The following is a 24,043-nucleotide window of genomic DNA, read 5'->3' as shown; positions in this document are numbered from 1 at the left end:
TTTCAGGATGGATGAGAAGCTGGGTAAAGTGGTGGACTTATTGGGCCCCAAAACACAAGCCTGCTCTCAGGACTCTGTGTCTGTGTGTGTGTGTGTGTGTGTCTGTGTGTGATGCAAACCACGCTATCTTGCACTTAGGAGTCAATTTTCTCTGCATGTTTCAAGCATGGACATTTTCTCTCCCTTAGATAGTCATTGCTTTGAAGGCCAAGGATTCTGGCTTTGACTTCTTTTGCCATCTCAACAGCACCAAATACAAGAATTGAGTGAGTTGTGAATGAACCCAGCCCTGTTCATCGCTGATTGCCTTTTTCTCTCAGGTTATCTAGGCAAGTCTTCAAGAAGTACTGAGTACCAGGCATTCTTCATCTCTTGAGATCAGGGCTGTGCCTTTAAAAGTTATTCATATCAACCTGGCACATTCTGCAAGCGTTAATTTAATATGAATAAGATGGGGAGAAAAACCCAACTTACAACTGAAAAATAATAATAGGCACACGCATACCTCTTTTTATTGTGCTTCACTTTATCGTACTTCACAGCTACTGGTTTTGTTTTTGGGTTTTTTTGCTGAGGAAGATTCGCCCTGAGCTAGAATCTGTTGCAAATCTTCCTCTTTTTGCTCGAGGAAGATTGCCGTTGAGCTAACATCTGTGCCAATCTTCCTTTATTTTGGGTCGCTGCCACAGCATGGCTGCTGACGAGTGGTGTCGGTCTGTGCCTGGGAACTGAACCCAGGCCGCTGAAGTGCAGCGCACTGAACTTAACCACTAGGCCATGGGGCCGGCCTCTCAGATTCTGTGTTTTTTACAAGACACTCCACCAGCAAAAAGATTATGACTCGCTGAAGGCTCAGATGATGGTTAGTGTTTTTTAGCAATAAAGTATTTTTTAATCAAGGTACCTGCATTGTACTTCTAGACATAATGCTATTGCACACGTAGTAGACTACAGTATAGTGTAAAAATAACTTCTATATGCACTGGGAAGCCAAAAACTTCATGGAACTTACTTTATTGCGATATTTGCCTTATTGTGATGGTGTGGAACTGAACTTGCAATATCTTCAAGGTATACCTGTACTTGGTGGAAAGAGAGGATATTAAAAGAAACAAAGAGATCCCTTTTCCATTTTTTAAGTTGCTATCTTCTTTAGAGTCCATCTGAGCTGGAAGTTCTCAAGGTGGCAATCTGGTACATTTACTCTCTTAGCTTCCCTCCAGGTCTCTCTTAGTCATGAGAGGGCACATAGTACACTCACCGTAAACATGGAGCTAAATCAGGACTGTGAGCCTTCACTAACCAAGTAAAGAGCAGGGCACGGGACTGGCTTCATCATCTAGTTTTGTTTGACATAGATTTACGAGGAAATTTCCCCTCTATTGCCACCTGCCCTCAGCTCTTCCCTTCCTGGCCACTCACAGCATTTGAAGTTCAACCTATTCATTTTTAGCACTTGATTATAGGCTATTTAGCACCTTAACGGTGTTCACAGCTTCATATCACATAGTATAGTTATTGATGCTCATTCATATTTTATCTCCTTCACACATCAAACCCTAAGTTCCTGGAGAGCAAGGTCCATGGCTGATTCATCTTTATATTCCTATTACAGCAACCAGATTAGACACTGAATAAATATTTGTTCTTGAATGAATAATGGTTCACTGTTTCATGCTTCTCAGAACTCAACTTTCTTGGCTATACAATAAGGCAGCCAAACTAGGTTCCTTAAGGTCCTCCCAACTCAAACTTCCAAGTATTTCATGAGTTTGTTTCCCTTGCTGACTTCGTGTGCATTAGAGAGTCATTCCTGAGAGGTAACCAGTGTCCTAGCCCTGTGCCAGCACGGAGTGGATTTCGACTTGAAAACCTAGATGGAGACTCTAGAAATAACCCACATGAAGACAGGCCAAAATATGACAAGCTGCTTATACCAAAGTCTGAATTGTGTTACAGACTCCAGTGATGAGAAGACAAACAGAAAATCACTGCTAGGGGTACCAGCCTGGGCAATGTCCCTTTAGGAATTCTCGGTTATCACTCAAAATACCCCGGGGCACTTTAAGTTGCGTCGGTCCTTACTTGATTACGATGCAGAGAAAGGAGAAGGTGCAATCGGCCATCAAACTTCTTTCTCAGTAGCAAGCGGAAATAGGGCCTAGAAGTGTTGTGTTTTGATGGGGGAATGCAAAAAGGTACGTCTGGGGAGGGTCTGGATACACAGTTGGGTGTCAAGGAGGCTGTGAATAGCCTGAGTTGCAAGAGAGTATTAGGGCCTTGAGGGAGGGGGCACAAAAGAGGTGTGGGGGAAGGAAAAGGGGAATGAGAGGCCTACATCGTGTATTTCACAGTGATACTGAGGGCTGACTGGCTCCACTAAGGGAAAGAGTCATGAACAAGGCTGGAACAGAACGAGAAGTACTTACCTTTTGACTTGGAGCTAGGAAGCGGGCTAGTGTCCCTGCCCCATGCAATGTGCAAGTGCTTCCTGTGTTGCTGGTCAATGGAATGAGTATACGAAGGCGGGCTTCCATCTCCCTCCGCCAACAGAATCGGAGCCATCCCTCCACTCTTTCCTTTAAATATCCCCCAAGAGGAGACCTCTGTAAACCCAAGGAAATCATTTTGGGGTGGAAGTTGTGATCACTGGCCCCATGGCTTCTGGGTCCTGGGTAACTGAGCGAGTCCTCCCTTCCATGTTAGCTTGAGAGCATCATATTCAGCCCAGACCCCCACTGGGCCTGGCAGGGGGATTGAACTGTTATAAACTCCAAGAGGAAGCCCTATGAGAACACGAGAGGGCAGGAGATTTTTCAGTGGGTGGGTAGATCTTGTCTTTGGGGCTTTGGCTCTTCACAAATGAGAGGCACTAATTTCAATTTCTCCAAATCTTGGAGATTTTGTGGACAATGTAGGAGGCTCTTCCCCAGGTTTTGCAGAGCTTAAATCCAAAACAGGTTATGCCTGGTAACAATGCGAAGTGGGGCCTGGGGCCCAGCTGTCAGCATCATGAGACCTCCCCGGAGAGCTGAGCTGAGCCCGTGACCCCCGTCCTGCAGTGCACCATCTCGGTTTTTTGGAAGCATTTATGTCTCGGGTGTGTTTTCGTTTGTTTGTCTGTTTTAATAACCCATTTGAAATGCCCTTCTCGTTACCAGTTACCAGCAACCCTCCTTTGCTGGCGAGGATTCACCAAACACAGGGCAGGAGAGGAGAGCAGAACCAGGAGGCCATCAGTTCCTTCCCAGCGCCAGGCTGTAGCTTTGTGGAAGGCCAGCAGCCCTGTCCCAGCCCCAGGGCAGCCCCAGCTGAGGGGAAGGCAGAGAGCAAGAGACAGAGGGAAATCCCAGAGGAAGGCAGTACCTCTCCCTTGGGCTCAGTGTGTTCTCTCCAAGTCTGCCCTGGGCAGGTTATGGTGGCCTTAAGCCACTTGCAACATCAAGGAAGTGCCCTTGAATCCTGGCCTCGGGCTTGCTTTGGGTTCACTCCAGAGGTTCAGTTTGAAGTGCTTAGGTACGAAGGACTTCCTCTTTGCAGTTAATTCTAACAATGGGTCAAGTTCTCTTCAATTCTGCAAATATTTGGATTTGGGGCCAGGTTAAAAAATATGTGTCTATGGAAGTCACAAAGACTCAACACAGTGTCCCAGGTGCAAGGGCTCTGCGGTGCAGCTGAGGAAACCAGCTCATTAAAATAGTGATAACTATGTAACTGATGCTCCACACATTTATTCAACATATATTCTGCTGTGACACACGTGATCCCTGTCCTCGTCATGCCCACGATCTGGTAAGGAGGTGGGAAGAACTGAAGTAAACAAAGAAGGCAACAGAACAATGACTTATCGTGCTAAGTGCTGTAACGAGACAATGGTGGGAACCTCTTTTAGACGGGGAGGCATGGAAGGCCTTTGTGAGGAGGTGACATTTAAGCTGAGGCCTGGAAGACTGGTAGTGAGAATCCCAGGGAAAGCGAGGAAATAGCCTGTGCAAAGGACCTGAGGCCAGGAGGAAGACCTGAGGCAGTTCCAGGAACTGCCAGCGGGCCAGTGGTGCTAGAACAAAGAGGAGGGTCATGTGAAGTGAGTCAGCGGTGGGCCAAGTGGTTCAGGCCCGTGGGCCCTGAGGTGTGTGGACTTCATTCTAAACTTATTGGGAACAGAAGCGGTGACATACCCTGAAATACGGTTTTACATGATCGCTCCCGTCCTGTGTGGAGACTGGACTGAGGGGAACACAGAAGCAGCCGCCAAACAGGTTGACTGTGTCTCAGGAAAGTTCACATACTAGAGGGCAGTTCATCTTGGTCTGATGGTTGACCAGGAGTTTGCCAAGTGGTGAAGAACAAAGTAAACAGAAGTGAGGAAGATTGCACCCACGTAAAGTCAGACGGACCATGAGCGGTCACGGAGGGGAGAGCAGTGGAAGATGAGGCAGCGATTCAAGGGGAGGCTCGGCGGCCTGGACCTGAGGGGCGAGCTGAGGAACTGGGTCCTGTCCTGTGGGCAGTGAGGATCTCAGAGGACGTTCCATCTGCTCCTGAGGATCCTCCAAGTTGTCCCCAGGGGCTGACTCACTGGGATTGGTGTCATCAGCCCAATGGCCATGGCAAGGGGCTGATGGTGAGGGTCACCCTCACGGCAACAAAGACCAAGCAAAAGGGGCTGAAGTGAGTTCCTTTCACGACCTGAGCCCTGAAGTGGCCCAGGCTCCCTGTGCTGCTGCTTGGAGACCACCCATCCATGCAGGGTTCAGGGGGCTGCAGAGGCTCCAGCCTCAGGCTGCAGGGCTCAACCTGCTTCTGTTAAAACCTCCACCCACCTGGGGCCTCAGTCCCTCCTCTGAACGGTTATTGCAGATCTCAACACAGCATAAGGGTCAACGAGTATTCATTTTTGCTCTTACTGCCACCTGCCCAGCACTCATTGTCCTGCTAGTCGCAGCCCCAGCCTCATGTAGTGGGGTCAGCCTGAGCCCAAACTGGGACCTCAGAGCCTGCTCTCCCTTCCTCCCACCCCAGTCACCTATTTGCATCAGATCACTCATGTGATGGTAACCGTTGGCCCCTGGAAATCTCCTCAGAGCCTGGGGAAGTGCAGGGACCAACAGGGTCTACTCCAGAGCAGGCCCATGCTGAGGTGGCTGTGCACAAAAGCCAACACCACTAGGCATGAGCAGCAGTCTGGTGTCAGGTGACAAGTGTGACACGCAGGGCTGGGAAGAGGCTGTCCAATGTCTGAGCAGGACGTAGCAAAGCTGCAGGCCAGGGACTGAGGGCCACTGGGGTCCCTCCAAGGGGCAGGTTTGAGGAGCCCTGAAGAGGGTCCTCACCCTACACAACAGGATTCACCCGAGGTCACTGAAGACAGGCGTGGTGGGGAGCGCAGCCCCTGGGTGGCTTTGTGAGCAAGCAGCATCGACAAGGGGGCTCTGGGGAGAATGTGTGTGAACACATGTGAGAGTCCTGATGGAGCCTCCGAGGCCACGGCGGGGGCAGCGGAGGGGGGACGACTTGATGAGATGCGTGGCTCTGCAGTCAATGAGAGCAGCGAGGCTGAAGTTATTACTGCGGCTGCTGTGACAGTGTGACCTGGGATGATCTCAGCAAAATATGCCCTCACAGAGGCAGGCAGGGACCACTCATCTTGTCCCTGTGGCAACCTCACCTCCAAGATGCCCCAGGATGCTCTCATCGCAATATCACATCCGTGAGTGTGACAAATGTTTGTTAGACATCGTTTCACTTTTTTAGCTCAAAAACTGTCTACCGTAACTCTTTCTATTTTATTTTTTCTGACATAACACAATGTCTTGTACAAACAAGGCAAATAATTATCTCCTGAGTGACTGATTAATTGAATCAGAGAAATACCTTTCAGATGAACGATTGAAGACACATTTTAAAAACAACTTGACATTGCATTCGGTTCACGGTCACACCACAGCTCAGCTCAGCTGTGGAGTGAGAACAGCATTTGACAAAGGCAAGATGCTGTTGTTTACCAGGAAACCAGTGACCACAGAGCTGTCTCCGGAAGCCAGGCCATAGCACATCCAATACATTGTGCCTACACGAAGTGCATGCTGGGCTTCATAGATTTTTCTCCTTCCATTTCCAAGCTGATTTAAAGACTGGCTGTAATGAATCATGCTCATGTGGAAGACTAGGAAAAGAACGAAATTGAGATAATCCATTTTTAACAGTCAATGTCAAAGTTTTATCTCTTTGGCTGGGGTGGGTTTAATCGATAGTTAGGAGTTGGGTTAATTACAAACGAATGATTTGTAATTACACGGGGGGACCAGCACAGGCTGGACCACGGTAGACCTGCAGTTCTTGACAAGTTCCAAGCCAGACAAGTGACTGAGAAAGACTCTCTGAGCTACCTTTATGAGAAGGAGCTCACACAATCATGATTTGCTTTAGAAAAATAAAGGTAAACATTTCTTAATCTCAGTGTTGTGGAGAAATATATTATTTGTGTGTGCTGTGGTGATGAAAATGAAAATTCATATAAAAAAGCATGGGATTTGTAGTAATTTCTTAGTCTATATGCCTTTTCTCAATCAATGGTACCAGCAGCACTGCTGCTACTGTGCAAAGGTCTGAGAGAATTCTTTTTCTCGTTAAATATGGGTCTTCATTCTTGAACAAGTTGAGAATGACTAGCTCATGGGTAAAGTCTAACTAACATGGCACAGAATTCCATCCAGGACGGGGCTCTTGCTGGTCTCCATGGCATCCTCCACTCCCTTGAGAAGGCAATGCTCGTGTGTTCATTCATTCATTCATTCATTCCACTAATATGTGTTCTGCACCTGATGGTGTGCAGCTCAGGTCTACGCTCTCAAGAAAGAACAGAGACGACCCAAAGCCCCTGCTCTCCTGGAGCTGACATTCCAGTCCCCTGACAAATTGTGCTGCTCCACGCCAGCACACTGTCATTCCTGCTGAAATGGCCTGTCTCCCCATCTCTCTCCGCCAAAGTCCCACTCATGACACAAACCACTCAGGCTTTGACCTTGGCAGGCAACTTTTCACAGCTCTCCCAGAGAGCAGTCCCTGCGCTTTGCTCCCTGCACATGCCCCATAGCGCGACCAGCTGGGCTGGAAATGATGCTTTACCTGTCTGAATCCCTCATTAAGGTGTCAAGGTGCCTGTGCTTCATGCATGGATGACCCAGGCACAGAACCTGCACAGAGTAGGGCTCCTTACTCTTATGAAAATTTGCCCAAACATTGGCACATCCCTTCTCGCAGAGTTGTGGCCATTGATCCAGTGGTTCCCAGCCCAGGACGCACATTAAAATCAACTGGGGAGCTTTTTAAAAAGCACCATTGCCAGCTTCCTCCCTGGAGACTCTGGTTTAATTGGTCGGGGTGGGGAGTAAGCACAGGTATTATTTAAAAGCTCCCTAAGTGATTCCCGTCGGCAGTCAGAGTTAGGAACAGCTTAGACAGAGGTACAAAAATAAAGGCCAGGTGATTTGGCTCTTCAGAAAGCTCCTGTGACTTTTTCAGGCATATCGAGGGCATGAACTAGGTCATCAGGACCACACGGAGTTTCATAGGCACCTCGCTATGGAGCACCACCTCACAGCACCGCTCCGGGCCTGTCTCTTGCCTGGGTCTAGCTTAGCAGAGACAGGGGCCACAAGGGGTTTGGGAGTAGAGAGGGCAGTCCATTTCAAGAGGTAGCGGTTGGTGTTGGCGGCAGGGAGTGTTTCCATTAGCCTTCTTGCCGCAAGCAGAGCCAGCGAGGTTGTCCCTGCGTGTACGATCTCGGTGGGCACTTCTAGAACCTTCCGAGATGTATCACAGACAGTTGCCCCATGTCAAGTCTGAGCACCCCAAGAACCCCACTCTGAAATCCTCTCAATGAAGCATGTGGAGGAAGAGTGTAACTCTTCACCCTGCCCCCCACAGCTGTCCTGCTTTTCTCCCCTCTCACACAGCTGCCATCAGGCTGCAGGGCACACTCTGTTGTGATTTCCCCCTTTACAGGGAAGGAGTCGGGTTCTCTGAAGAAAAGTGTATGTTCTCAATACCTCAACGCCCCGGCCAGCATCATCTTCTCTAGGAAAGGTGATATGTGGGTAGAACAATCCATCACGGATTAATTTCCACTGGTTCCTGCAGGGTGCAGCCTGGGAAATTAGACATGAGGCCTTCCGAGCAGATCAAGAAGCCATGTGAGCCTCCGTAGCCAGGGACAGAGCAGTGCGGCATCTCAAAAGAGGCAAATAACAAAAGCTTCCCAAGACCAGCCTCTCAGAACCTCTGCACTGTAGGCCAGACCCTCGAGTATTACCAAACAGCCACAAGGGAGTTTCCAATCTATTTTTTTTTCCCTAATATCTTCTCTCTACCTCCAAAAAATCTTTGAAAATCCACTAGTGATTAGGGATTTTTAAGATTTTTGGGGCTGGCTCGGTGGCTCAGCAGTTAAGTTCACATGTTCCGATTCTCAGTGGCCTGGGGTTTGCTGGTTCAGATCCTGGGTGCAGACATGGCACCATGTGGCAAAAGCCATGCTGTGGTAGGCGCCCCACATATAAAGTAGAGGAAGATGGGCATGGATGTTAGCTCAAAAAGAGGAGGATTGGCCGTTGAATAGTCAGCTCAGGGCTAATCTTCCTCAAAAGAAAAAAAAAAGATTTTTGCTCTTCTGTTATCTTCTCTTATCTAACCTCTATTTCCTGCAGACCTTAAGTCCATTTTAATTTTGTGAACTATTTAACAGTCAATAATGGTGTACAACCACAACATAACACTTTACATACTTGTAGATCAATTATTCAGTCAGTCTTCACTTCTTTAGACTAAACAATATAGTTTCAATTTGCATACGTTCCCTAGGTTATTGCAAAAAAACCCTGTTTCAGTGCGTTTGAAGTATAGAAAAGTGATCATTTTCAATCACAGTCAATTGCCCAGTTTTTCACTTGAATAAAAGTGAGGTACCATTTAGTTCACAAAGATAATTTTACTTCAAAGATTTACCGCGTTGCCTCTCATCCGGAGCAGGCCTTCTCACCACCCCCAGCCCTATTTCTTTCTTATCGGCCCTTAAACCCACAAGGTGCATTTAAAAATGATGAATCAAGAATGAAATATAATGGAAATAGCTGCCATGTTAGAAAATGCACCGAGGATCCTTAAAAACCAGGGAGAATAGATTATAGGTTTCTTTAAAATACCAAGTAGGGCAGCTCTGCCTTCAAGTAAGGTGGCGGTGGTGTCTGCTGCAGGAGTGTCTGTGCAGCCACAGTTCTCAGGCCTCTATTTGATCCTCTGTGCAGCCTCGGCGCTCATCAGTCACTGGCTCAGGAGCAGCAGTCTTGGAAAGTCGAGCCATGGGGGGCCACGGCTAAGGTATGGGAAATGCCCCAGCACATGCTACAAACCACTTCGTTATATCGCGTCAATACTCAGCATTAGCGACTGGGACAGCCCTATTATGTGGCATGAGAGTTAGGGTTTGTAGGTGACCTGTTAGATTCCCATTGCCTTTGTTCTCCTGGAGCGTGGTCTTTGGCCTGCTTTAGGCTGGCCATTTCCCGATTCTACATGTGTAAAATGGAGGCAGTCACACTTGCTCCTACATGGTGATGAGAACAAAAAGGGAAACCTGAATGGAGTGTTGGAAATCCTCAGACCAGGAACATGGGCAGAGTCACAGTGTTGGCCGCCAGAGTGGCTGAGCAACACAGCAAGAACACGGGGGATAAGTGGTGCATTTGGGTGAGCTTATGCGTGGGCCTTTAAAGATTTGGACTTAGGGCTCTGTAGTGTGTATAAATATAATGAAGGCATTAGGGGAACTTTATTCTCTGGGTTCCTCATCTCTTGCCTCCAATCAAGCATGAAGGAAAGATGAAGGAGCTTCCAGTCTAATAATTGGAAGGACTTTAAAAAGTACATTAACATAGAAGATTACATTTTTCTTTTCGAGCAACTTCAAAGCCAACACCAAGGAACTCAATGATGAATTCAGCCGAATTACGTTTCTTACTCCAATGGACAAGATAATAGCAAGGCTTCCAGGCCTCAAGACTCTCCTCTTTCCTTTGGCCATGCCTCAAAATGGTCCTGATTGTTAAGGAGAGATGAATGACAGAAGGTGGCATCTAAAATGGGAACTGCAGGTGACTGTGCCTTTGAGTGGTTCATAACCTACTTGAGAAGAAAGACAGGAAATCAGAGGGCTACAAAACAATGTAGGAAGCACTGTAGGGGAGCAATGTCCAAGGGGGATGGGAAGCAGAAAGGAAGGAGTTAACAGGTCTGGGGGAGAGAGTCAAGAAAGGCTTTATGGGCAGACAGGCTGCTGAGATGAGTCTTGCAGAATCAGTAGAAATTACCAGGTAGACCAGGAGGGGCGGGCATGTGTGAAGGCTGGAGGCCTGTGGGAACTGTGAGCAGTTCGTTGAGGCTGGAGCTCAGAGCCCGAGTTCAGATGGTCTTATGTGTTGGTGCCAGGCTCAGTCTGTGTGCACATGGAGACTTGGGAGTGCCATGATCACGTTTCTTAGATCGTGTATTTTAGAAAGATATGCTCAGTGGCAGTGTGGAGGTGAATGGGAGGCAAAGTGGTGAGCAAAATAGTTACAGACACTCTCAGGATATAAGAAGGATGACAAGGAGTTGAGGGTGTGTACAAATTTTGGTGGGAAGATGAAGATATACTGAGTTTAAGCGTGATATGGGTTTTCAATGTAGAGACATCTGGTATGTTTTGGGGAATAAGAACCCAAGGCACTGTGAAGAGGTCTTTGCTAGAGAAGAAAATTAGAGATCATTCAAATAGAGATGGTGGTGGGAACAAAGGTTGGGTTAAGGTTGCTGAGGGAGCACACGCAGCTGAAGAAGAGGATGGACCCAGGAGGCTCGGGGCACCGTCGTCAACTGGACACACAAGGTTTTGTGAAAGGAAGAAAAGCAGAAGAGGGTCGCCCCATGGACACCAAGGGGAGGAGAAAGTTTCAACATGAGGGAGCCATTCCCAGTGTCAAATATTTCAGAAGGACTGAATAAGCTATATCCTGAAAAACGCCCTTTGGAGTACAGGCATTTAGGAGGTCTGTGGTAATCAGAGCAAGAAAAATTCCAATGGAACACTTATAGGTAAGGGAAGAAGCCAGCTTTCATTGCATCAAAAATGAATAAGGGATTGGAGAAAAAGGAAAAAATAAAATCTTAAAAAAAAAAAAAAAAAAAAAAAAATGAATAAGGGAAAAAAGTAGATACAGCAAGAAAGATACATATAATCAAAAGCGTATGGATGCTTAGCTCTTCTGTCTACAGGTTGTGCAGCTTCAAGCACGGAACAGGCATGAGCACATCTTCAATGGGACAGACAATCTTCTCAGCAGTGGAGAGCTAAAGATAAACAAGACGAAGTCCATGCGCCCGAAGGGCTTTCCATCTGTGGTTCCAGAGAGACACCTGGACAGAGACACCAAAATCCAAACAGTAAATGCTGGACGGAGGCGTATTTAGCACAAGCCATGATCTGGAGAAAAAAAGACATCATCCTTGCTCTCAAGGAGCTTACCATTTACTTTGCCCCCAGACAGTTATGAAGTAGCAGAAGGGATAAAGCTTTAATAGAGAAATGTTGTACTCTGGGCACCTAGAAAAAAATAAAGTAAGTTTTAAGTGAGAATTGAGGAAGGTCTCCAGGAGAAGGTGGCATTTGATTCAAACCTTGAACAATGGGCTATAAAGGCTAATGGGATGGCGGAGATGGTCATTTCAGGCAGAGGATGTAATATTTCAAGGAGAGGAAGTTTTAAGGAGAAACCTCTAGAGACACTGTCTTAAAACAAAGGAGTAAGCATCAAGTTTGAATCTAGAGCACAGAGTCAGACTTATTGGAAAAGTTACTTGGATCCAGGCTTTTAATGTCCTCTCGAATCTTCCAGATCGAAGCTTCCTAATTGCTCTTGGACGGAGGGCTGGCTCCACACCATGAAGAAAGCATCAACACACTTCATCTTCCCTAGGGCATATCCCTGTAGCTCTGTGATTAGGGCACTGGAACAAGCCTACCCTTTGTTTCTGTGTGTGCACATTCGTGTGCACATTCTTGATGAATCTGTCTTATGCTTGGGACAGTGTTCCTTGGCAATGACATCACATTGGCATCAAGGAAAATAAAATGATCATGTTGGCCTACATTGGTCAGAGATAACTAAGTAAAATCTGCAATGAACTCATGCTTTAGGGCCCTGTTTCTGGTTCTATCATGAAGATCACATATTCTTTCTCTTAAAAAGACCTCATGGCTTGATTTAAGTGTTCGTTTTTGAAAACATTGGATTGTATTGAAAATATTGTATAAAGATAGAGCCTTGGTACAAAATATAGGAATGCGAGGTTTAGACATAATTGGATAAATTTTAAAACCTCATATCCCAACTTCTAATTAAGGTAAGGGAGCTTAATTTAAACAAATAAATGTTAGAGTTGACTCACAACGTACAGACAAGACCATAATTTAAAAATGTAATCGTCGTCCTTCCTATTTCAGATGTTATCCTGGTCTGAATTTCTAGCCCTGTTCTCTCTATACAAGAGGCTCAGTGAGCTGAGGTTTTGGCCTGCTTTAGCAGCCACTTTTCTGGCACGCTGCAGGAGAGAATACAGAGCAATCAAATCAGCCTCTAAGTTGGCCCAAAACATCAAGTGGGCCTGGACATGATGGTATATTTTCAGGCACATATAAACTTGGCCTGTATTCTTCGGTCTGGCACCACTCTGGATCAGTAAATAAGGTTTTTGAAAAGCCCAAACAAACCATAAGGAAATCCTGCATTCTGAAACAAAAGGTATAAAAACTAAGTAAAGACACACACTGCCATTGTCTGGTTTGCCAGGATGTGAGCCGCTGCCTTGGGAGAAAGATAACATGAAAGACGCCATAATTGCAGGGCCAAGACTACGGGGCCCATGCAAACAGGACGAAAAAATAGCAAGAAAGAAGCGTTCCATGTGCTTTCAGTCAGGCGAGGGGGGAAAAAAACTCAAAAGAGCAGCTCTCTCTTGAACTTGTTCAAGAAATGGAGACACAGGGGGAGGAAAATGAGAAAGAACACACCAGAACAAAGTTAAAGTTTTCAGGAAAAACATGAGGGTGGGAGAAAAAAAAAAGGCAGAATGATTTAATGCCAGCCAAAGGAACTAAGGGAATAGGGTGTGTTTTTATAAACATGTTTGCTTTTTTTTTTTTTTTGTTCAGGGGGAGGAGTGTGGAAAAAGAAAAAGCAGGCCCATTTAATGAATGAGGAGGGAGCTGAAACCTAACTGATTCCATATTAGCTGAGCTTTTCAACTGCTTTGAAAGAAAATTTATCTTAAAAGAGAAAAATAAAGATAAAGGGGAAAGACAATTGGGAAATAATGAAGATGTTGTCAATAAACTATTGATAAGAGGGATTAAGGGAGTATTTAGAGAAACAGAAGACATGCAAACGAGAGGCTGAAATAATACCCACGCCACGGTATGCGGTGGAACTAGCTAAAGAATTTGCAACACCACAGTGGCTTTTTTTCTTAATATCACCCAGTAGCATATAGGAGGTACTAAGAGCAGGTGTCTTATTATATCACGTCTCATATTAATATCTTTCATGATGAATGCATTAATAGTTCTCAGGGTCGTACGCATTAGTCTGGCCTCCTCTCTCAGTAGCAATGTGATAGGATTGACTAAAGCAAAAGATGTTAAAATGTTTGGGGGCACTAAATAAAAACAGAAACACATTTCCCAATAAAAAAGACGGAAACATAGGCATTGAGTAATCAAAGGAATTGTTGAAGATCAAATACCAAGTCAATGGCTAAGTTATGACCCATTTTCTAGAATTCAGACATCTTCCAAAATAAGAGCGAGCACAGAAGGTGACCTGGGTCTCAGGTGTTGATGCAGGCGTGCCAGTGCAGAAGAGGGGAGTTGTCTCACGTTTTAGCTGCAGCCACTAGCACTGGGAGCCATTTTGGAAGTGGACCTTGTCTGCATTCATAACGTCACCACTGCTGTTGCCTGGTTTTTCCAGCTGTCTTCCTGCTCTGAGATACACTCAGCCAATGGCAGAGCTAAAAATATGACCACAAAATCATTCTTTCACCCCCTACCCCAAAACAAATTTCAGGACTCCCACTATCCTTTGTGTATTGCAAAATAATTCTGTGCCTGCCCCTTTACCCCACTAGAGCTTCAGTCAAGAGAGAGGAGTGAACTGTTTTACTGGTTTCTGCACATAGACCAGACCAAGGGAGAAATTAACCTGCAGAAGGCGATAACTGAATGCAGGTTTTGAGAATTTAGATGACAAGGAAGTCAAGGTGGTTAGTCAAAGCCCCTACACGCCTTATGAGCATCTCTGGCCGAATCACCCAGTCCTGAGCTGGCGGACAACAGATACAGGCCTACACTACATCCCAGATTGGTCTCTGGGGGCCCCTCCAGCTTTGGCCCCTCCAAACCTTGCAGTGCCTCTGAGGCCTCCCTGCTCACACCTGTTACTCATTCCCAGCCACCTGATCTGAAGCGTTGTCAGGGTCAGTGTTTTTATTCTGCCTGCTCTGTTGTGCTGATGGATCAATGACAGTGAGCAAAGAACAAACTGTGCCAAAGAAGATGTCCTCTTCTTCTAGGCTGACTCAGCTTGGAACAGGAAGACAGGGGGCATCTGGCATTTGGTGAAGCCCTGATTGTCTCCTACGAAATATTAACTGAAAATGGATGTGCGTTGGCCTGCTTCTGAGAAGGTCGCCCAGGTTGAATTTGAAAGGCAGAGGCGCTGTGTCAACAAAGGGAAGCGATAAGCAGCACACCGTTTCTCTGAGCTAATGTGTCCACTTGTGTACCACGGGATCGGTTTTATATCTCTCTGCAGATCGGTGTGTTTTTATGACAACCATTTCCATAGCAACCAGGTGTCCAGACACTAAATGGATCTCAAGGATATTAAATCTCAGCCTGGTGAGGGAAGCCCACTGTGACGGCAGTTTCCTTGGAGCCGTTTCCTATTGAGAGCTGATGGGCAGGCTCAGGAGACCTGGTGCGGCTCCCCTAAGGCCAGCTCTGCAGAGGGACAGCCATGATGGGAGACGAGACTTTTTGTTATCATTTTTACTAACGATCCAGAAGGAAGGGTAAATAGCAGGTAATTAAACTCACGTGAACCTAAACAGGAAGGTGTTACAAACATTAGCGGAAAAATCATGTCAGTGGCGGTAGAAGAAATAACCAAATGTGAATGGTTCTGGAAAGCCCCAGGTTGGTAGATTTAGGGGCCAATATTCCAACATGAGAGGGTAGAAGAGATTTACAATGCAGGAATTATTTGAGAAGATCAGGGAGAGAAAGACAACAATTAAGTTTAAAACAGCAAAACCACACAGGAGCACAGAGCGAAGGGCGCTGAGGGCAATCGGCAGCACAGTTCCGGCTGAGCCAAAGCTTAGGTCCAGTCATTGAGATATGCTCCCCCCTGGGGGGTTCAGGTGAGCCCTGAGAGATCATCCGGGGAAGAAGAGCAGGGAAATGGCAGGGATGCAGGAAGGGATGACGGGGAGCGCGTGGAGCAGCATCTTCTTATGGCGGCTCCTTATGGCTGGATGCAGCAATGGCACGAGTGACATCAGGTTCTCCCCAAAGGTGAGCCTGGCCAACTCTGAGCCCTGCCCTCAACAGTCACACTCCACCTAGGGCTTCTTTTGTTTTCAAGTGTTGCCCATGTGCTAACTGCATAAGGAGGGCAGGCAGAACCGGAAGGAAAGAAGGCACAGCTGATGAAATGGAACACAGGGAGAAGTTTCCTGAGTGGTGTCTAAATAGGCTGCAAATGGCCTTTTGGAGAACTCCCTTGCCTGTCATAACCTAATCCAGGACCCATCTAGGCGGGGTGGCCTCCTGGGGAGGTAACACACAGGAGTGAGGGAGGAGGGCGAGGCCGACATGCTCCTTTCTTCCTCTCTATAATCATTCTCTCAGCCCATGATTCATGGAGCTGCATTTTAAATGTGGGGTTTGTCTATTGCATGAGGATGCTTGGATCCCCTAAACTAGGTGTGTCTGTTGAAGACAGCCATTCTTTCCCAGAGGAAAGGTAGGGGTTAAATCCGTAACTGTCAGCGTGTTTGGCAACAAAATAAAAGGAAACCACATTCTCCATGAATGAAGGAAGAAGCAGGAGGAAGGTAGTTTTTTCTTTTTCTTTTTTTAAAACATGAGTAAGATCCTCAATATGTTTGAGATTATTTAGCAAATTCTCTAAAAGGAGCCCTGGGTCACTACCCAACAGATCATGGATGTAGAAACCACATTCTTCCAACTTCCCTTCCCTCCTGGACCCCAGAGATAGCAGGTTGGGTGTCGTGGGGGTCTCTGTTTAGTTAACCATTAACAATTCATAAAAGTCCAGACCCCCGCACGGTAAGTCCAGTCCTCGGAATGTTATTAGAAAATCCTATTTCTGGTCTGTTATGAAACAGAGGTTTTGATGTGCTGCCAGGTTTATGGGGAACTCTGGAAACAGAACACTTGCTGCTCTGAGAAGCTGGGGCCGGTGGGTGTTACATAAAGCTTTCCTAGCAACTCAGGTTTATCACAGAATGTGAGGCTGCAGTGGAAAAAAAGCAAACGAGTTAATGCAAAACATGAGCCAACCCACTATCCCCATTTGCTCCAAGGCCAGCCAGCAAATTCGTGGGAGTGATTTTAACCCATGGTGCCCCGGCATGCCCGGGACTCCCGTGGGCTGCAGGTTCAGCCCAAGAATGCCTGGGCAGCTCAGAGCTGAAAGGCACCTTCGCACAGACCTCACAGAACGCGAAGCAGCTCTTTTTGCCTCTGAACCAGTTTCTCATTGAAATTCACACAGACACATCTTTCCCCCTTCTTTGGGCCGCTCCCAATTTCTCTGGGCACTGCAGGAGTGGAAGGGAGGAAGGTCATGTCGTCGAAGCCCAGCCAAGTGAAATGCATCTGATGGCGCGACTGTGTGTCTGAAGTCAACGGATGAGAATCTCGTTTCTAAACTCTTGGATCCCAAATTATGCAGATTAGGATCGAATCCTTTTCCAGTGATAGCTGCCAACTTTCGTGGGGTTTCTGAAAAGCATATATCCAGTTAATTGTTTTAACTCTCCCAAGGCCAGGAAGGTGGGGGTGGGTGAGGAGACCTGGGAGCAGAAACCACACAAAGTACCATTTCCAAGGGGCAAATCAAGGCCAATGGCCTGTCGTGATCTACTTACACACAATAACCCAGACCGCAATGGTGTAAAGAAGAGAGAAAGCTTGCCTAGCCCTGAGGACCAATCTAACATGTTGGACTGGGTTGGGGTTGGGGGGTCCATGTCAAGAGGGAAGATGGTTGAGTCGAAACTCAAGAGGAGAGGGGAAAGGCAGTTGGAGAGAAGTGTGGCCTTGGTGGGCAGCCCCTGACCTAAGGCGTCTGTCTGTGTGGTGCCACTGGACCAGGGCTCAGTGTCCACTTGCTGGATGTTCAGTGAGAGGAGCACCACTTCATTTGGGAAGGAAAAGAAGGGTTTTATAGAATCCTGGAGTCCCCTATCCATGCGATGGCAGTCATCCAGTGGGTGGATAATCTTCCGGTACATAAATCAGATTGGCCCAAATCTAGAGGGTCCATATCCTCCACTCGTTTGCTGAAGACAGTGAAGGGGGTGAAAAGGGTAAAAGCTACTGGTTTGCCTTAAAACGAAGAAACAAACCCAAGACATCCTGGTTGGATTTTCAGTTGAATTTACCTAGTAGAAGGTGAATTTCTATTTTAGGAAGTCCTTGAAAAGTCACCAGAAATCCAGAAAAGAATTTGCACAGAGACACTTCTTAAAAGATTGTATTGAAAATGAAAAGAAAAAAATAGATGGAGAACACTAAAAGAAGGCAGCAGACCAGCCCAAGGACAGTGGAGTCCAGCCACAGACCCTGGTACCAGTAGATCTTATTATGCTCACTTAATAGTAAGAAGGGAAACCCTCTGCAGAAGCCTTCACCCAAGGATTCCTGCCCCGCCCGCAGGTGGGGGCGCCTGCCTACAGACCTCCGATGCTGGTGAGTGCCTGGTGGTGGAAAGCTGTCCGCAGCCAGCATGGCCATAATGAGCCACTTTCAATTGAAATGAGATCAATACTACTCATTTTTCTCTTGCTGGCTCCCGAGTGATTCATGAATCTGAAAACTAGTTCATGAATCAGAGTGAGATGGGGTGGGGGTGGGGGCAGGGCGGGGGCACATTTGTGCAGTCAGCGAACCTCCATTCCTTTCATGAACCCAGCCATTAGTTGCATAACGCTCCCCTGCCTGCTGGTTTAAACCAGTCTTTTCGGAAGCAGCTTTTGGCTTCTACTGATTCACCTATTTTTCTTCTTGAAAGGGAAAGAATGACAGTGTGTACTGATTGTGCGTCCGTCTGTCTTGGTGGTTATATTCATGCCTTTTGTGTAGCTGTGGGTGCGTGTGGATGTGTGTGTGCGTGCATGATGGTCTCTGTGTGCGCCTCGTCTATGTGTATGTGCGCGCGTGTGTGTGTGAGAACAAGCAACGTGTGGCCAGCTTCGGGCCCTTTAAACCTGAACAGGAGCCAAGTCCATTTCTCAGCGGAGCTTCGTAAGGAAGCTCGAGATGCGGCAGTTGGAAACCACAGCCCTGTGAGCGCTGATTACAGCCTGCTAAGGAAAATGAGATTTTTATCTCACAGGAATTCAGTTATAAAAATAAAATACAACGTCTGGCTTGATTCAGCTAAATGTACAAGCACCAGGGCGTTTTTAATTTAACAAGAGATGCTGGACAAGAAGAATGACCTAAAACGTTGCGTTTAAGGAAAGTCAGAGGAGAGGGGGCGGCTACAGGAAGGAAGTAGGAGTGGAGGGGTGTGTGTGTGTGTGTGTGTGTGTGTGTTTTGAGAGACAGAGAGAGAGAGATGGAGGGAGAGCGGGAGGGAGAGCGGGAGGGAGGGAGGTGGAGAGAGAGAAAAAACCACCCTGCTGGCAAATGAATGCGGCAGGGATGATGTCATTGGAACAGTTGGAGGAGAGAAGAGAAAAACAACTCGGGCTGTGCTAATCCTGTTTGCTGCCCTGAAGGGAATGGAAGGCGGCCAAGGCAGGGAGTTCTGGGAAACCATATAAGGGTGCCAAACAAGCTTTGCCGCCAACATTAGGAACTGACAGCTTTGTTCTTTGTAACTTGGCTGCCCGCCAGAGGCCTCATTTCAGCTCTGCGGCATGATTACCCTGGCCGGCCGCCAGCCCCGCGCTGAGAGCTCCTTTTCTTCTCTCCGAGCCTTTTTTTTTTCCTCTTTCCCTTTGCCAAACATGCAGCAGTTACCATGGCAGTCGAAAGTAAAGTTTAAAAAAAACACGACCAAGCAGAGAGGCACGCCTTTATCCAGATGTGCCACATGAGCAGAGAGAAAAGGCAGTTAACCTATTCATCAGGCCGTTGACTAAAGAAGAAAACGCTGGAGCTCTAGCTGTCAAGCTCGGGGAGGTGACTCCAGGATAAACAGAGAGGACCGTGGCAGAGACATGGCCTGGCCCGAGCTGTTTACGGAGAGAGGGGGCTGGCTCCCAGGCCTTGTTTTCCTTCTCTCTCCCTCTCTCTCTGTTTTCCTGAGGCATTGTGGAGTGCGTAATGTGAAACGGAAAATGTCATGATTTCCACTGGGAATGAGTCCACGGTTTTGAGAAAGCTCCAGAAACTCCCAGTCCATAAAGCCCTAAAGGGAGCAGGAAGGAGGGGAGAGGGCGTGGACGGTCACATCAGCCCCTGGTCACCAAGGTGAACCAGTGAGCAAGGGCTGGCCCGTGGCCATGGCCAAAGGGCTCTGCTGGCTGCTGGAGCACAGCCAAGTGATGGTCCCGGGGTTCCAGGCTGTGCTGGGGTTCTGGGGTGCAGCAGAGGAGCACTCTGGGGTTTTCGGCACAGCGGGAGCCTGACTGGCTCACGGAGTCCTGGAACCCGAGGGACTAGGCCGTCCTTTTTGCCACTTGGAGAAGCACCGGTAGTTTCGCTTTATAAGAGGACTCTGTGAAGAGTTCAGTCTACTATTTTTAATCGGGTTCGTTTTTCACCTGCTTGGAAAGTGGAACACCTCCTGGGAGGTGACAAGTCGTGATCAAAGGCAAGTCTCCAGGCAGATAGCTGGCGGGTGTCCGAGGCAAAGCTTACTTAGAAGTGGAGGCTGGGTTGCCAGCTTCCCCCACTGCAGAATCTGACACTCCTCATCCTTAGGGTTCAGCAAGATTCTCAGAAAGGCCTCTTCTGGTTCTAGAAGCTGCCACGGCAGGGGCTGACTTGGCTGTTTCCTGGCCCATTCCGTTGGAAGACGGAAAGGCCAAAGCAGAGGCTGTTCTAACAAGGCCTGCGTAGAACAAACCAGCCGATTGTTAGCTTCACGCGGACCACAACCGGCCCGCGGAAAGGGGCCTCCTCTGCCTTTCAAGAGCCTGTGTGATCGCCTCTCATGTCCAGGGATAGAAGCGGAGGTGCCAGGAAGGAAACAGCTCCAGGTCGTGGAGGGAAAAGTTGGCAAGCAGGACATGGGTCCCAGCAGCCTCGGTTCCTGCGCCTGCTGCCTTCGTCCCAGGCTCGCTGCCTTTCCCAGGAGGCCTGAGGCTCCACTGGCAGGAAGTCATTGACCTCTTTGGGGAGGTTCCCCAGGCAGAGCACTGCCAGTCTCCTTGCCCATCCCGGCTGGGCAGAAGCCCCACACTTCACTGCCCCCCGAACCCCATGGCCCCCCTGCCCCCACGTGTCCCGGCTGTTACTGGTACTGAGGACATGGCCATGGAAACCCCGGTTTCTGAAAAATTAGGTACAGAATGGGCGTTTGGGGTTTGGGATGAAACTTCACATTGTTGTCCCCTCTCCCTAAGTGGTGACTCAAAACCAGGGGCAAGCAGGTCTCTCACCTCAGAGCCGGGAGCTCCGGCGTCGCCAGAGCAGCCACCCTGAGTGAGGAAGGCTCCGCAGGGAGCTGACACCGCTCCACCCGGGGCCTGGCAGAGCCACATCCCTGGCTCCTGAGCTGACTCAAGGGAGGGAAATGCTCACTGGTGACTTTCTAGAAGCAACACTGAGTCAGACGGCTTTGTGTCCTTTTTGGCGCATCAGAGACCTGGCGTCACAGTATATCTGAGCCTATGAAACCCCACGGCCTCCGCTTATGTGCTCAGCATGTGTCCCCAGATTCTGCGTGGAAAACCAACCTCTGGCCGGAATGTCTGAACCTGCCCTTCCCACCTCAGACAAGGGTGGAAATCTGAGTCCTGGGTCTTGTTTCCAGAGGTCCTGCCTCCTCTCCTAGAGTCTGTAAGTAGAGAAGGGCGAGGCAGAGGAACAGGCTGTTTCCTTGGGGAAGGGACAGCTCCTGTGCGCCTCCTCCAGCCTGGAGCACGCAGGTCACCTGGCCCCGCAGAGGGGAATCTTGTTCTTCCAGGGCTCCTCTTTCCTCAGGACCCCTGAATTTGACGTTGCACGTATGAAACAGCAGAAAAACCATTACCCTCACTTACAGATTAATGTAGGTTTCCTATTAGGTTTGTCAGGCAGACAGAAAAGGAGGATCCTGGGGGATTTTTCTTTCCTGAGAAACCAAGAGAAAGCAAAAGCAGATCTGTGCGGGGGTGTGCCTGGGCGTGGGGTGGTCGATGCACTTGCAGCAGCAACAGAGACTGAAAGCAGCCACAGTATTTGCAAACAGCTTACCTGCTCGTGTTCTCCTGTGATCTCCCATTTCTGGTGCTGGTTTTTCACCCTCCTTGAGAAGCCCAGTTTAATTTCTTGCTTCACCTGCATGGTAAAAATAATTACACACAGACATTAAGCCGGCACTAGGAATCAATATACAGAGAGATTCCGTCTTTGCCTTCAGTCATCACAAGACTTTGCAGCCATAAAGAGAAAGCATTTAAAATACATCTCTTTGTAGACAGACAAACGAAACTCCTCACCAGCCTTGTAGCTGGAGAGAAGCCTTTGTATGTTAGTGAAAGTCAAGTGTTGGAACTTCAGATAAGGCTCTGCCCCGGATTTCAGGGAGTCAAGGGCCTAAGTGAAAGATGCTAGGATGCTCACCTTAATCGAATGCTCTAACTTCAGACGCGGGCTCCACGGTGTTGCTGCTGCTTTAGCAGACGCAGGATCCTTCTCCTTTACCCGGAGCTCAAGCCTAAACCAGAGAGGGCACAAAGAGGACCCTGGGGAGGCGCCAACAGCCCCAGCACCCAGAACCCCCGTCCGCACGCTGCCTTCCCCCGCAGACAGCTCTCCCTGAAGTCCGAGGACCCTGGGCGTTTAGCATGGGCCATCCGCACAGGGAGGGAAAGCCAGTGGCCATTTGCTTAAATGGCTTTTACAGCTCCACCTCCCTGGGTTTGGAGAGTTTGAAGACTGATCCAGGTGGTGAGAGGTAGTTGCGCCATCGGTCCCCAGATCCGTGTTGGGAAGTTTGCAAAATCAGCTGGGCCCTGAGAAGCATGCTCGGACTACTTCTAACAGAGATGAGCAGAAAAACTGCCACTTAGGAAACTGGTTTCAATGATTTTTAAGAGACTTGGGTTTTCACTAACGTTTGAACGTTCATGATATGACATACTGCATCTTGCATCTTCCTGCATCGCCCTGGTACGGGTGGTCCCGAGGTGGACCAGCTGACGCACACATAAATGGATCTTTGGGTATTTAAAACTATGCCACCTAGACACCTCTGGGATTAGTCAACAGGTTCATTGATTTATCTCTCTAGCTTGTTCTACTGGTGCAACAAGGCCTTCACTGCAAGACAGAGAGGGGAAGAGCTCCATCACGTTTGTGGGTCAGGCCATACGCACCTCTGTCCTGGTATGTGACCCTTGCAACATCCCAGAAGGCTGCGGGGGCAGCTGCTGTCAGTGCCACCTCGAGATGAAGACTAGCCATTCAGGTTGACAGGGCCAGGGCCACAGAGGTGGGTGGCAGGGGTGGGTCTCGAGTCCTCCTACAGGCCCTGACTGGGGCCACCTCTGAGGTGGGCCCAAGTGAAGACCAACAGGGGACCAGGCCCCAGCTGCTTCCCTGAAGAAGCCCAACCCAGACTGCCAGCAGAAATACCTTATGTGACCGTAAGCCGGGCACTGACTCTCAGATTGCTTCCTGGTCCTTTTATATTTACACAAGAAGGCATCTATTAAAACCAGGAATGTTCTTTCCTGCCACAGAGAGTCCTGGTGCATAAATCCGTGCTGACGTCACACACAGCACTTCCATCTGCCTGTTTGTGATCAACCTGAGACAGGACCTGAAGGACAAAGGGATGTTTCCCTCACTTGTCTGCAGGGAAGGGCCACGAGGCTGGAGAGGCCCAGTTGAAGGGGTCACTAAGGTACCAGGGCCTGGAGGCTCTTCCCTCCAGCTGAGGGCTGGCCTCTCCAGCCCCTGGATGAAGAGGGAACCTGGTGACCTTGGGCAAGTCACATACTTCTCTGATTATCTCAATTTCCCCGTTTTGGTAGATGACATCTCTAAAGCATTTGACGATTCCACAATCAAGTGAGAGCTATGGGAGACAAACTTAAAAAACAACTACTCGCCCATGGCGTTGTATGGCAGTGCTGAATGGATAGTGAAGATGGCAGATGCCATCAGCATTTGAAGGATGGAAAGCGCTTATTAGCTCTGCCAGTGAGTGGGCTGGTCTCTCGAGGCCAGGCACCGAGGGCTCAGTTTCCATGTGTTCCACACATGTGCAGAGTTATAATCAAGCTACGTAAGGACAAATGAGCAGCTCCATAAGTGCCGGTTCGCAAATGTGTGGCCTCTGTGTGTCTTGCTTTCCACCCAGTGTGAGCTCTTTGAGGGCCGAGGCTGCATTGCAGGGTTCCCCTGCGTCCTCTGTAGAACCTGGCAGGACGCAAGTCCTTGTTGGAAGTACCAAAAATATCTTCTTGCTGGGCTGAACATTGCGAGAAGGAATGCGACCTTGTGACCTTAGCTGCACAGTCTGGACTCAGGGAAGTC

The 24,043-nt window shown here is 48.3% G+C and overlaps 2 long non-coding RNA genes across 2 annotated transcripts in view; one reads left to right on the top strand and one right to left on the bottom strand.

Annotated features, from left to right (window-relative positions):
* Positions 1-11,230: 11,230 nt before the first annotated feature.
* LOC139074928 (uncharacterized) lies at positions 11,231-22,468 on the bottom strand. Its single transcript, XR_011524941.1, has 3 exons — positions 22,124-22,468; positions 21,755-21,838; positions 11,231-11,451 (listed from the first exon to the last, which is right to left on the bottom strand). It is a non-coding gene; the product is annotated as an uncharacterized lncRNA (long non-coding RNA).
* Positions 17,644-24,043, top strand: part of LOC139074929 (uncharacterized) — a 74,427-nt gene continuing 68,027 nt past the window's right edge. Inside the window, exon 1 of the long non-coding RNA XR_011524942.1 lies at positions 17,644-18,094. This is a non-coding gene — a long non-coding RNA (uncharacterized lncRNA). The remainder of the gene's footprint in view (positions 18,095-24,043) is intronic.

Source organism: Equus przewalskii, chromosome 1 (assembly GCF_037783145.1).
Source record: "Equus przewalskii isolate Varuska chromosome 1, EquPr2, whole genome shotgun sequence".
In the NCBI taxonomy this organism is placed as follows: domain Eukaryota; kingdom Metazoa; phylum Chordata; class Mammalia; order Perissodactyla; family Equidae; genus Equus; species Equus przewalskii.
Note: the sequence above shows the minus strand (reverse complement) of the source record. Positions and strands in the feature narration are given on the sequence as shown.